Source organism: Callionymus lyra, chromosome 19, assembly GCF_982586985.1.
Source record: "Callionymus lyra chromosome 19, fCalLyr1.hap1.1, whole genome shotgun sequence".
NCBI lineage: Eukaryota > Metazoa > Chordata > Actinopteri > Syngnathiformes > Callionymidae > Callionymus > Callionymus lyra.
Window position 1 is genome coordinate 16,903,606 of NC_141836.1, and position 13,758 is coordinate 16,917,363.

Sequence of the window (13,758 nt, forward strand, 5' to 3'; positions counted from 1 at the left end):
TTTTGCAGCGTCAGGACAACAATAAAATTAGCCACCACTAGAAATGGCAAAAGATACTTTCCACGAAAGACTTGTTTTCATGAGATGAAGGAGATTTGTGACCGAGCGACGCCGATGTTAAAACCTCAGCTGGACAATGTTGACAACTTCGAAACACACTTCACGACACACACTTCACTCACAAAGGCCTATTTTTCCGAACACCAAGACACACCGCTTGAGTGCGAGTATAATCTTTAATCCACTTTTTAATCCACATTTAACTGTAGCGTCCTGCTGAGCCCGTATATTTAGCCGCTAATGTCTTGAAAAGTGATTTTTCAAGCGTCATCAATTGATATAAAATACACCAGATAAAGACGCTTCTCTTACTCAAAACTTTTGTAGTGAAATTAAAAGTAGTAGAAAAGTAAACGTAGTAGTAGTAGTATTGGAAGTTGTGGTGGAATTAGTAGTTAAAGTAGAAAAAGTGGAATTAGTAGTAAAATTAGAAATAGTAGAAAAGTGAAAGTATTAGTAGAATTAGTAGTAAAAGTAGAAGTAGTAGTAGTATTAGTAGTATTGGAATTAGTAGTTAAAGTAGAAGAAGTGGAATTAGTTGTAAAATTAGAAATAGTAGAAAAATAAAAGTAGCAGTAGAATTAGTAGTAAAAGCAGAAGTAGAAGTAGTATTAGTAGTAGTTGAATTAGCAGTTAAAGTAAAATAAGTGTAATAAGTAGTAAAAGTAGAAGTAGTAGAAAATTATTCCCATCATTTACACAATAAAAATGAGTATATGAGATATTATTCCTATTTAAATAAAGAATATTCCAGATAATGGTGGGCAAATCATATTAAAAATAAACATTACATTTACGTCAATTTATATTCACAGTATAAGAAATAGATGAAGTACCCGATTTTGTCTCATGTAAATCCTTCTTTTTTAAAGAATATATTTATTAAATATGGTAGATGTTAAATTGAAATTGGACCCATTTGATTTTTTCTGCCCCCTTTTTTGGCTCCTACAATTGATAGGATCTTAAATTCTGGAAATCTCCATTTTTAGTGCTTAATACATTTGGTTTAAATTTTATATTTAATTTCATGGGTCTTCTGCCCCCCCCTCGCACCCACTAACCATTCCTTGACCTGATCAAGGTCAGTAAAAGCGCACCCAACCGATATGCACCCAACCGAAATGTTTTTTCAATGACTAAAATGGAAGGAAGTTGGCTAAGTTGGGATAAAAGCATCATCCTTGAGTCACGCTGATCAAAACATGCTGTACCGTTTCTGCTCCGAGACACTTCCCGCCCTCGCCTCCCTCCTCCAGCTACCTGCAGAGCCGAGGCCTGTGCCGTATATGAGGAGGTGTTGACAGCTCTTTTGTTTGCCGTCTCAGTGGGGAATAATCACTTCTAAGACTATCTCGGAGCAAGTCAACCTCACAAGTCCAAAGAAAAGAACGGGTTTAATGAATGGATAATAGAAAAAAATGAGATATTTTGAGACACGTTTTGTTGAAATAAAAAGTCTGCCTGACTTGATGTCTTGGACTCCCTAAAGCAACTCAATCAGGGCAAGGGAGTACAAGGGGGGCAACAGACCCCCATGAAATTCCAATTTCAATGTAATCTATACCTTATTTAATGCATTTTAAATAATGATGATTGAATAAGGATGGTTTCCATAATTTCGTCTTCTTGTGGCAAGTGTAAGGAACATTATTTTCCACATACAGTATATATACAATTATAATTATATGTATGTGGATATAAATACCTTGAACCCAATTATGCCTTGGCTGTCAAATATGGAATTATCTATAGGAAAAAGTTGACCTCAAAACCTTGTCTGCATCTTGTTAGCAAGTTTGAACGCTTAAAACCAACAAGGCTAGGTTGATAACTAGTTTTTTTTTTATTATTCCTGGGCTGTGTTTACAGTACCAGGAACTTAAGAAAACAATCGTTAACAAAACTCCATATTTCACCTCAATCTCACCCTGTTCAGTGTAACTGGAGGTGTTTCAGCGCAGTAATTGGTTCATCCGAGGTTAAGAAAGGGCTAACGTGAGAATAATCCTTCCACACTCTCCCTCTATTTATCTTCTCCCTTCTGTTTTATGCTGATATATTCTGCCATTTAAAGTCATGCTTTTTTCCCCCTACTTCCAGCGGAGATAAGAGTTCATTTTCAATGCTTCTGCGCGTCGCTCATTATTGTAAAAGTCTCTCTTTTCATGCCAAAGAGTCTGGCAAAGAAACAAATTGCTTGTCCTGCTAATACGTTATTAGAGGATACTAGTGAGCGTGTTCTTTTTTCAAAAACCGTCTCAATCAATCAGACTCGTGCACGCGCCGCCGCTGTGAAGGCGAAATGATTGAATAACTGTGTGGTGTTTGGATTTCATCACTTTTTCATCATCTTGTTTGATCACTGTTAATTATTTAAAAACCATTCAAATACTCTTTATTCAAATCACTTTCAGATTCTTGCTTGTAGACACCAGAGACCCTTCCTTAATCCATCTGGGTTCACAGATATTTTTTAAGGAACGTTAATGAACATAACAATTAGTAGCCATTTCTCTGTGACAATAAAGGTTGCTGCTTTTTAACAACAGTCTATTCGTCCCTAAAGAGCAAAAGACTCTGCAGCCGAAAATTCTGGCGTTGACATTTGGGAAGCTGTGACCTTCATGTCTCGTTGATCTGAAGAGTAATCACTGCAACTCTTACAGGATCTGAGAAAAAAATGCCTCTGAAACAGACTAAAGGGCATAGATCGGTATTTACTGATTTCAATCACGGCAACAATTCTTGGTTAACAGGTTTATCATGTGATGTTGTTATGCACAGAATTCCAATTCTTTTAAAAGAAGAAAACATAAATTCCACAAGTTATGTAGGGAATGATTTTGATCTCACTGGATTACTTTAATATGTTGTCATTGAGAAATCATATACTTGAATGTGTAAGATTGAGACAATAGTGCTGTAAGAATATTTATTAATTTCTTCAATCCTTTCCTGCTGCAGCACAAAACCCAGATAGTGATGTATCATCTATCAATTACCATATTTTATTAGAAACTTTCCTTTAAAATGAATACAAAAAGCCTGGATACAATTTTTTTAAAGCTAGTTTCGTAACATTTTCCAATTTTCTATATCCTGAGCTGTGTCTTTGTGGCGCTTACAGCATGATTCATTCATTTTTTTCATGTCAAAAGGCAGTTAAACAGCAGAGAAATACTGACGTCTTTTGTAGAAGATGAGAGTTCCAAATGCTTCTGTGAAGATTCAAAGTTGTCTTTATCAAAGTATTACAACATTTTTTTTTTTTTTAAAGAAGAAGTTCAGAGAGCAAAGGGAAGCAGTGTCAGTCGTGTGTTCAGCCGGGTTGTCAGAGAGACAAGTGCGAGACAAAAACTAATGGGGTTCGATTGTGCTAACTTGCTGCTGTCGTTCCACTGCCGGGGGTCCTTAAACAACATGCTTTGAGCCCTGAAGGCGTCGTTTAGGAAGTGTTTATTCCGCCGTCGGTCTCTGGACTGCAAACTGGCGGACAACAACTTTCTAAACTCCCCGATAAGTATAAGAAATATGAAATTGATGGCTGCGGAACATTTAAACTCTTCTGGGAATGACTTCACATGGCAGTTGGAACACTCGTGTAAATCTCAGGGTATAGCTAAGTGCAGCAAGGAGGTGCATTTATAATCAACCTAGAATCTGACCTTTCATGATAGACGCAAAGACACTTGGATATGTGGAACTTCATCAAGAGATTTCTTCCATTATCCTCTCCCTTTTAACTCAACCATGTACTTGGTATGCTTGACAGAACAGACGTACACTGATGTACAGACAAGAGGCTTGGGAAGAGCACTTTGGACAGAGCCGACTTGTTTCTGTGGTTAAAAGTAGTAGAGGAAATTAATGCCGAACTGTGATTGAAGTACGGCCGATCATCCCATTACTCTCCGGCTCCCGTGCCCAACCAGACGTGGACGTCATGTCGACACGTTTTCCAAGCGGGCGGCAGCTCGTCTCCAGGAAGAGGAGGAAGTCCTGCCATGGCTGCCAGAGGCTTCAACCGGCGTCTGACAGGAGGAGGTGAAGCAGCTCTGCTAATTGACTACAGACAGCAACTCTGCACTTCAACCGGCGCATTGATCTGAAGGAGAACATTGTTTCTCCCTTTCCAGTTCCTCTTTTCTCTTTCCTGGACCCCGCTAGCTTGATTTGCTTTGGCTCCCTTTCATCCAGCAGCCCTCCTGCTCTCCTCCTTTCATGCCACTAATCCCTCCTGCGACTGCTCCCCTCTTTCTTGATTTCTTCCTCATCAACACATTAGAGCACAAGCCAAGCTTTTAAGAGCGCTAGATGATGATGAATGGTGAGACAAATCAGACATGTCTTTTCCCATCGCCGTGCTCTTGTTTCCTTTCAAGCACTTTTCTGAAGCGGCAGGGTCGCACCTTCGGTCGGGTTGACGCCGTCCTGTTAGATAACGCTGGCCTCGACTGACTTCTTTGGTCTTCGGAAATCAAAGAATACAACGTTGTTGGACAGGAATATATTCATAATTGGATTTTTAGAAATCTACCAGAGAAGACGCCGGTTTGACGTCTTTGTTAATTCCTGCGATTGTGCAATAAAGATGCAAATAAAGTCTTGGCAGAACGACATGTAGCTTTAGACTTTGAAGCCCCTCCCCCCTCCCCCCACCCCCAGGACATTCAATGGACTCCCTTTGGTGATAATTATACATCCTCTGCCTGCTTCTGAGACGATCCTACTGGCTGTTTCTCAGTATTTCTCTGCATCTTTTGTAACACCGCAGGATATTTCTATCCTTCACCTCTTGATCCATGGCCAAAATCACACACCAACCCCTCTTTGAGGACGGAAAAGTTGGTGCTGATGCTAAAGATACAGATAAAGATAAAAGATAAAGACCTCAGAAGCCTGTCACAGCGGGTCTTGGGTTATTTTCGGGACGTCTCTAGCAGTGGGTGGCATAAATATATATATATATATATATATATATATATATATATTAGGTATTCACAGAAGAATTGTAACTCTTTTTACTTGAGTTTGGACCAGCTGTTTCTATTACCCATGAAAGCTTTTGTCGACCTTTAGGATCAAGTCAGCCCTTTACGCTGCCGTCTCCAACATCTCGCCACCGATTCATTGAAGACAAGTTTACATGTAGCATTTCTATATAATTTCTAAACAGCCAGATCCATCACCTTAACCTAAAAGCCGCAACATTTTATTTCTCTGAGTATTTATGGATATTTGGATATATTGACTTTTCAAAATAAAAGTATCCATCATGTTCTTTCGAAAATGTTTCGAATCTAGCTTTTGTTGCTACCACTTGTTACAGAAATGATGACCTTCTTCTGCTCATTATCTCTTCCTCGTACTTACCCTAAAAACATATTCGTATTTGTTATACAAGCTGCTGGGTTGATAGTGTGTACAAATTGGGTGCTGGTAGATATTTTACTGTACGAGTATTATTTAGTCATTAATATAAAAAAAACAAAAACATAATACATTAAATCTATCTTAGATGCATTTATTTTCAACAAGCTGGCCAATTTAACCACCACTGTACATAACATCCACAACAAAACATTCTAACTAGGTTCTCTGCTGATTTAACAGTTGACACTATTGCAGCAACTAACCATACGTTGATTATGTTTCAACTCTTGTTGTAAAGGAGACTCAGTCCCATTCACTTGACTTCAAATTCAGGCGATATTCTCCAAGTGGGAGAGATACTCGTCGATAATACAATATTTTTACTCAAATTTCATAATATATTCTCAGTGGATACTTCAAAACTGAAGTGTCGCATTAGTTGCTGAGTGCATTTCGCCAAAAAAACAGCCTAAAAGCGTGGAGTTAGCTAAAAACTACAGGCATCTCTAATATCCATCAGAATGAGCCGTAATGAGACGCTTCAAACAGACGGGTCTAGTTAAACAGCAACATTGAGCAGTAACAAGCCTTCTGTGAGTGATTCTTGTTTTGGCGGGAAATTAAAGATGCAAAGCCATCTGGAATGTTTTAATTAAAAACATTAAATATTGTGTAACCAGCAATTCTTGTCATGACTCTAGCACATAAACATGTGTTTAACAGGTGATTTACATACTTTGAAAAGTCCATATGCAAACATTTTCAGTATCAGACCCCTTTAAGAAAATGTGTTTTGCTGGTATATGAAATAAACCCAAATTATATTTGAGCTCTAAAACTAGCCGAGAAAGAGTCGTAATTTCAGTCCAAGAATTCAAGTTATCGTGGTTATAATAAAAAAATACACTATGAAACTGTGGGTAGATTTCTTGCTACGGTCTGGGCTTGAATCTAGTTTCACAAAGTAAATTTAGATGTTAATTAACTTGTTTTCATCTTTTGGATTTCCTTCCGAAACACGAGGCACCTTATTGCTTTAATAAAAAGTTTATAATGAATGCTCCTGAACAAAAGCAATATTATCTTGATTTGATCTTCCATTATGAAACAACTGTTCAATGTCTGTTTTAAATATATTTCACCAAAAATCACTTCCACACAATGGCTCGTCTAAGACAACCACAATAACGTTTTTAAACTCTTCTAGCTTGACTAATGCGGATCAGAACGCTTGGTCTGAACTCGACACGGACGTTTGTTTTGCCCACACAGGAGCTATAGATACCTGAAGGTCAAGAGGAAAGAGGAGTAAAGACAATTTAAATGGACCTTTTTGTCAAGTCCTTATTGAAATTCATCAATAAAAAAATGGGCTCTAAGCCCTTTCAGAAAAGAAAATTGTCATGCTAATTCGCTGTGATTGCCACATAGGACAGGCTAAACAAAATGAATGGCGGGTCCAGATGCGCCCAGTGGAGCGTAACTCCGGATATTTCATACTGAATTACCTCTGATCGACTTGCCCCGTGATCTCGGAGCAAACACTGATCAAATGCACACGGGAGAAAATTCAAATTACGGCTTTGCCAACTTATTGATTTGCATGCACCCAAACTATAACTGATGAAAATGAATGAAGAGCAACACCGCTGCCTTTTTTCTATCCTCCAATCACAGCCCGGCTCTTGGTAACGAGCGGAAGAATATGCAGCCGTCGACAGATATTCTCTTTAAACATTTACATAGCATCAATGCACCCTGCATATTTAATCCAATCTCATTCTGACATCTAATTTCAAATATCGCTCTATACATCTCTGCGGCGAAAAAGCCGCTCTGCTCGGGATTTATTAAGAGGGACAGCGGCTGACACAAAGTGCAGCAGGGATCTGATGAGAGCATCCCATAAATGACGGGTCCTGTTACAGATCATCACGGCGGAAGAGTGTGGAATCATAAGTCTCAGAGTTGCATGAGAGACCCTGAAAGCAAGAGAGTAACTTGCCAAAGAGACATCTGTGCGAGCTTGACAATCCTACCCTGCTCACCCCCCCAGTGGGACATGAAGCCAGACAGTCATGTTCTAAATGTTTCCCTTTTTTTTTTCTTTTCAAACCAGCTTCTTTCGTGACCCTAAACCCAACGTTTGATTTTGAATCCAGCACTGGATGATTTTGTGAGACTGCGTAGAGATGCAGCGATGAGTCACACCATTGAATTCTTTTTCCTTTCTATGTGATGGAAAATGGATTTCTAAACAGCTTGTCCGGACCTTGAGATAGATAGAGATATATATATATATATATATATATATATAAAATAAGACTGGTCATTCAAAAGAGATCCTCCACAATGAATGGCTCAGATATAAGAAGAAGGCCGGGGTCAGACAACGGACCTGTAGATATTAAAATATATATATATATATATTTTTTTATAGAATCCCTTATTAGTCCCGCGAGGGAAAAATTCAACCATTCACACATACTGATGGGAGTAGGCATGCACACTTGCGCCAAGTTCACCATCAGGAGCAATCAGGGTGAAGTGTCTTGCTCAGGGACACAACGACACAAGCTTGTCTGGAGCTGGGATTGAACCTGCAACCTTTTGGACTGCAGGCAACCACTCTACCATCTGAGCTATGTCGCCCCCAATGTACCTAAAAGTGGGACGGATGGACGAAAAAGTCGCCATTTGATCAGGTGTTCTTCTCATTAATTCACTTATCTATTCAGCTGATCACATGACAATAGTGACAAGCAGAACTTTGAGACCTTAGATGGGTTTAAGCAGGTTGTAGTACTTGAGATATAAAGCGAGCCAGCGGGATGAGAGAAAAGTCTATTGAACTGCACTCAAGAAAAAAGCCATGTTGATGCCTGAAGGTGAGGGAAAAGGGCCAGACTGGTTCCATGTGATAGAAAAGCAACAACTTTAATTAACTTTTGTTCAAGCCTGAAGGGGAGCATCTCTAGAGGCACACAAGCCTTGAACTGGTTACGCCGCCAAAACACTACACCAGGCCAACGCCTCTCATCGCAGAACCAGAGGCTCGGTTCACACGGACAAACCGAAAACTGACTCAAGAAACATCCATCAGAGGGTGTGTGATTGACAGATATTAATAGGAAGAGTGGTGATCAATTTGTGTTGACTTATAGTGGGACAACATGGTACTAGTAAGCAATAAGAGCCTGAACTGTAGCAATTTATATAACACGGCTTTTTTAATAGACAGAACAGACAAAAACAGTTCAATTGCGGAAATAGTAGAAGCAAATAATTAAATTTTAGCTGAGGCATCCATACCCTCATTTGCATCTTCTGTGGAAACAAATTAAGAAGATAAAATGTTTCCTTTGGGCCGCCCAGAGAGGTGATTAAAAGAACTATTTTCTTATTTATCATCCACAAGCAGATTACAAGGAAACAGATAGCTTCATTAGAACCTGCAAATGGAACAGCTTTGAGAGAAAGCTATGTAAAGTTTCAGAGAGGTTCAGACATTTCTCTATCATTTACCGTCTGGATTTTTTTGGAACAATTTTTAATCAACATTTTTTTTAAAAGTCGATTGAAGAGTCGTAAGATGTATAATATGAATAAGCTTGACTTGAAAATAAAGGCATGTAAAGTTGTGGATTTATTATTTAGTCGCTGAATTTTCTGAAGTAAATTACAAAAAAAACTATGCAAAATCGTACTGACAAGGTTGTGTCTAGCGGTGTCAAATTATGTTCAATTGTGATTATTTAATTACAGTCTTAACTTTTAGTCTCATTTTTATCAGCGACCCCAGAGGATCTTCTACACCTTATCTTGATGGTGCCACTGGATGCAGTTTGATTTCTTGCTTTGTCTGGAGTCTTATCTTCCTCTCTTTCCTCCCTCCTTCTCCCGCAGAAGACCAACCACAACTAGTCTGGTTCTGCTCAAAGTTTCATCATGTTTTCTTGCCACTGTTTTCTTTTTTATAAAGGTTAGTTTAAAGGGCAACTATAATGTGAAAACCCAACTTTCCCTGACTTACTCACATGTTTTCAGATGTTTAACTTCCTCTCGAAGATGCATTAAGTCCCTCATCATGACCATGTTTTGAAGTTATTACTTTATAAAGTTCTTCCCCGTGCGAAATCTCGACAAACAAGAGGTTACTAGAGTTGAGTCCATTGTTACATAATAATAGCTTCACTCCTCCTCCAGCCAACTGTAATAACGCCCGCTTTGTTTACACAACGAGTCTCTTGGTGGTGGAGACTTCCAGGATTGATAGTGCTGTGAGACAAATATCAAAATGTCGTCAGTGGGCGGGGCTTAAGCACATTTTCTAATGTGAACATCTCAATGAAAAGAGAGTTTTGTACAAACAGACACATACTGATGAGAACAATAGAGGTTTAAGATCACTTTAAGAGAAACTTGAATCAAGATATTAGTTTCCCTTAATACTGAGAAGTGGCTTAAGATAATATTTGTCATGACTTAACACTTTCAATACAATTTAATTTATTTCTACCATCTATGCTTAATTTCATTTTCCGCAGCATCTAGTAAAGCTGCTCTCAGAACAGACATGATGGATTTTAGCTCCAGAATTTGACTGAAAGACAAGTCAGTATTTGAACAGAAATAATTGATGGATAATAAAATCAAAAAGTTACTTATTCATCACCATATTAATCCTCTTTGTCGCCCTGACCATCTTGTGTCTGTCTCTCGCTGTGCCGATCTGTTGCTGGGCTCCGGGGCCCCCAGGGTATCGATTGGACCGGCTTAATGCTGTCAGACTGATGGAAGACATGTGATGCACAGACGGGATCTTGACCCCGGCGCTCTCCTTCCACAACCACACACACACACAAATGTGGCGTGTAGCCTGCGAGCACGCAGAGAAACACACACGTCTGATCACGCACTGAAGCATGCTCGCACACTAACAACAACTACACTTCCGCATGGATTCACATACCAACACAATCAAGAACACAAGCCGTTTGGGATTTAACCCCCTGACGCAAACAATCTGTCGCAACCAAAACCCAAAGGAACCCATCTTTGAGAGCCGAGTACAGAACACTGGGCTCAGTTTTTCGACGTTTTTAAATCAAGAATTATGCAGTTTTTCCAGGTAGATGCATTAAATAGGAAGTTCATCCCATTAGGTTAAACCAAGATCATGCCAAGTGATGAAGAAATAATCTTCCATCTTGACATCCGAATATAAGTGCAATTCATTGATCAGTCGGTCATCTGGAATGATTCACTTAAAATTATCCTTGTTTTTTTACCGAAGCTTTTCACAAAACAGAATAAATTGTTGCTGTTTGGAAGCTCACAAATGACTTGATCGGCAGCAGCTGAGGTCGGCTCCTGCTATTGAGTGTTAAAAAAGTTGTTTTCACAACCATTTATGCTGATATTATGCTCATCTCTCAGAGGATATGTCTCAAGCCTTACGGATTTATGATCGTGACTCTGTTTAGCATCAGAATGCAATGGAGGATTTTTTTTACACGAGGGACAGTTTTGATCGAGCGTTTTCTCCTCGGTTTGTCATCAACACGGACTCTCTGGAATATCTGCTGCTCTGTACCGGGCCGAGTTCCGCAAGACATTGAGGAGAGGTTCTCTTCTGTCTTAAGATGTTTCTTAGGTTTGTGGATCAGGATCTACTGATGGTTCCTGAACACGGTTCAGGACCAGAGGAGAGAAATCCTTCCAGGCTGTTGCTCCTAAGCTTTGGAACAATCTTCCTCTCCTTCTGTGTTTGATGATCTACTGACTCCTTCAAGAAACATCTAAAGCTGTTTTTATTTGTACAGGCATTTCCCTAATTTTCCTGGGACTGCTGTGTTTGTCTTATGTGTCTTGATCTTTTAAAGCATGTATTTTAACTTAAATTGTTTTTTTGTGACCGTGGTCTAGAAAGGCGCTTTACAAATAATCTTTACTTAGTAACTTACAAGTAACATACACTTACAGAATAAAATACCACAGCTCAACACACAAAAAAGTTATATCTTGCAAGATTAATGTGACCAAGTTAACTCACTCTCTAGACAGTTTGCTGATAACCATGACCGCTTTTTTTTTTTTTAAGGTCAGTATGTTAATCTTAAATACAAATTATTATTTTCAAACATTGACGGAATACATTGAAACGTATTTCCCTGACTATTGGGTGTTTAACTCAGCCCAATGAATTAGATTCTGTACAATTAATAAAGCAAACGTGTTGTTGTTGTTCTCTTGAAAAAAAACAAAACAATAAATAGGGCCTTTGTTGTGGATTATTTTAGGCGCAGGATGAATTACCGTTCCGGTAAATGTTGGCGTGCGGCAAGAATAGATGGAACAACGCAGGTTTGTAGATGATACATCTCTTTGTTCCAAATACATTCATAACATTAATGGGTTTTGTTGTAGAAATAAATAACAAGAACTACATTAAAAAAATAAAACAGTTTGGCTGATGGTAGCAGCGGTCTGTCTGAGAGGTTCGAACACGAGGTGGTGGATCAGCGAGACGGATGTGACGGGATGTAATCATGACCCCGGTGTTAAACGGTGCCACTCATCCTTTAAAAACTCGATAAACAAGTCAGTCAACGGTGCCCGGATCTATTCCCTAGTCATAATGAATTTCCTGCCAAGTAAATGGTTCGATGGCTGAACGTGACCCTTGACTTTTTGTTCTGGCGCCTTTGTGTCGTTGGATTAAAGTTATATATTGAGCATTTTTTTTAAGTGTCATTCCCCGAAATCAAATAGTGGTTCCTGGCGCTGATGCACGGGCGGTCAAAAAAAGGCGGTGTGAAATCTCCACACACTAATTGTGTTATCATTAATATTTCACCTCCACTTGTCCCGATAGAGTAATAAAGTGGCTCCACTGGTTGAATTCAGCTCCTGCCCTCTCCCCCTCACCCCCTCTCTCCTTGACTCACCAAATGAGGCGAGTGAAGGATGTTGTGCTCTTCTGCATAAACGCTTGCAGCAAAATAGAGTTTATTAAGAGCCATAAAAAACAACATTAAAATTCACTACAGGGGGAGCATCGTCTGACCCCTGGAGAATGATGAATTAGCTTGTGTTGCTCCAGCAAAACGACCATTTTACACCTTCATCCTTGGCCTCCCTGGAGACGTCTCCTGGCAGGAGGACGCAGGGAAGATGCGTTCGAGGGCCAGGAAACTTTCACCACTATCACCCCCCCCCCCCCGCCAACCCCTTCTCTTCCCTCCACGGGAATCACTCAGACAGTATGAATGACACTTGATTCTGCTTCACGCCTGCCTCTGACATCCACTGCTGTCAGATGGATAATGCCCGGCGCCGCTCTGGCTCATACTTCCACGTAAACAGACATGAATCTGACACTGACGTCGAGAGAATGGACCCGGAAAAAAAAATACAATAGCTTCAGACGCTGGCTTAAACAGCTGTGCGCAGCTGATGGGGTTTGGCCTATTTTAAGCCTTCACACGCTTTATCTCTAAATACTTCTGTTGTCAAAACTCTACCAGCATTTTCACGAGCAAATATCTTTTCAGAAATACAATAAAACGAAACAAATATTTAGCTTGTGGGTTGCTGGAGCTTAACCATGGTTGCCATAGGGCAAGCACTTTAACCCTTTGTGTCATCTCAGGGTCAAGGTGACCCGAAGGCCTGATAACAAATGCAATTGCTTTATCCCTTGTGTTGCTTTTGGGTCAAGGTGAACAACCTCCACCACTGCAAATGTATTCATGGAAGCATTCATCTTGACCCAAAAGCAACACAAGAGATTCAATTTCCTCATTCGGGCCACCTTGACCCCTCAGATAACACAAGATTTAATATTCGGATTAAGAGAAAAAGGTAGAGTTGCGAAATTTAAACGCCTGAGGAGTATTATAGGAAGCAAAGACATGTATCCCGAAATGTCTTTCAATTCATCAATAGGATCAAAAGGAAGCAGGAATTAAATTAGTAAGCAATTGACAAGATCATTTTCTAACTACTGTATTTCTGGTATCAAATATTCTCCGGTGAGTGCAGACGTAATGGAGCAGGATGTAAAGCGCGGCCGCGTTCGGATAAGCATCTTTTTACCTCCGCCGCGTAATGATGCCGCGCTAGCTGGTCCCTCGCGAGTCACCTGCTGCTCATTAGCACGATGGATCGGTAAATAGGTTGTTTTTTTTTTTCCCCGTGTCCACTTAGGCGCCGACTGTTTAGAAGGTTGCTTCCATGCACCATTTTCAAAGAGCAAATATAAAGAACACAAACTGAATTGATCCAGAGTAGTTAAGCTTGCACGTTTGTTTACAGCTT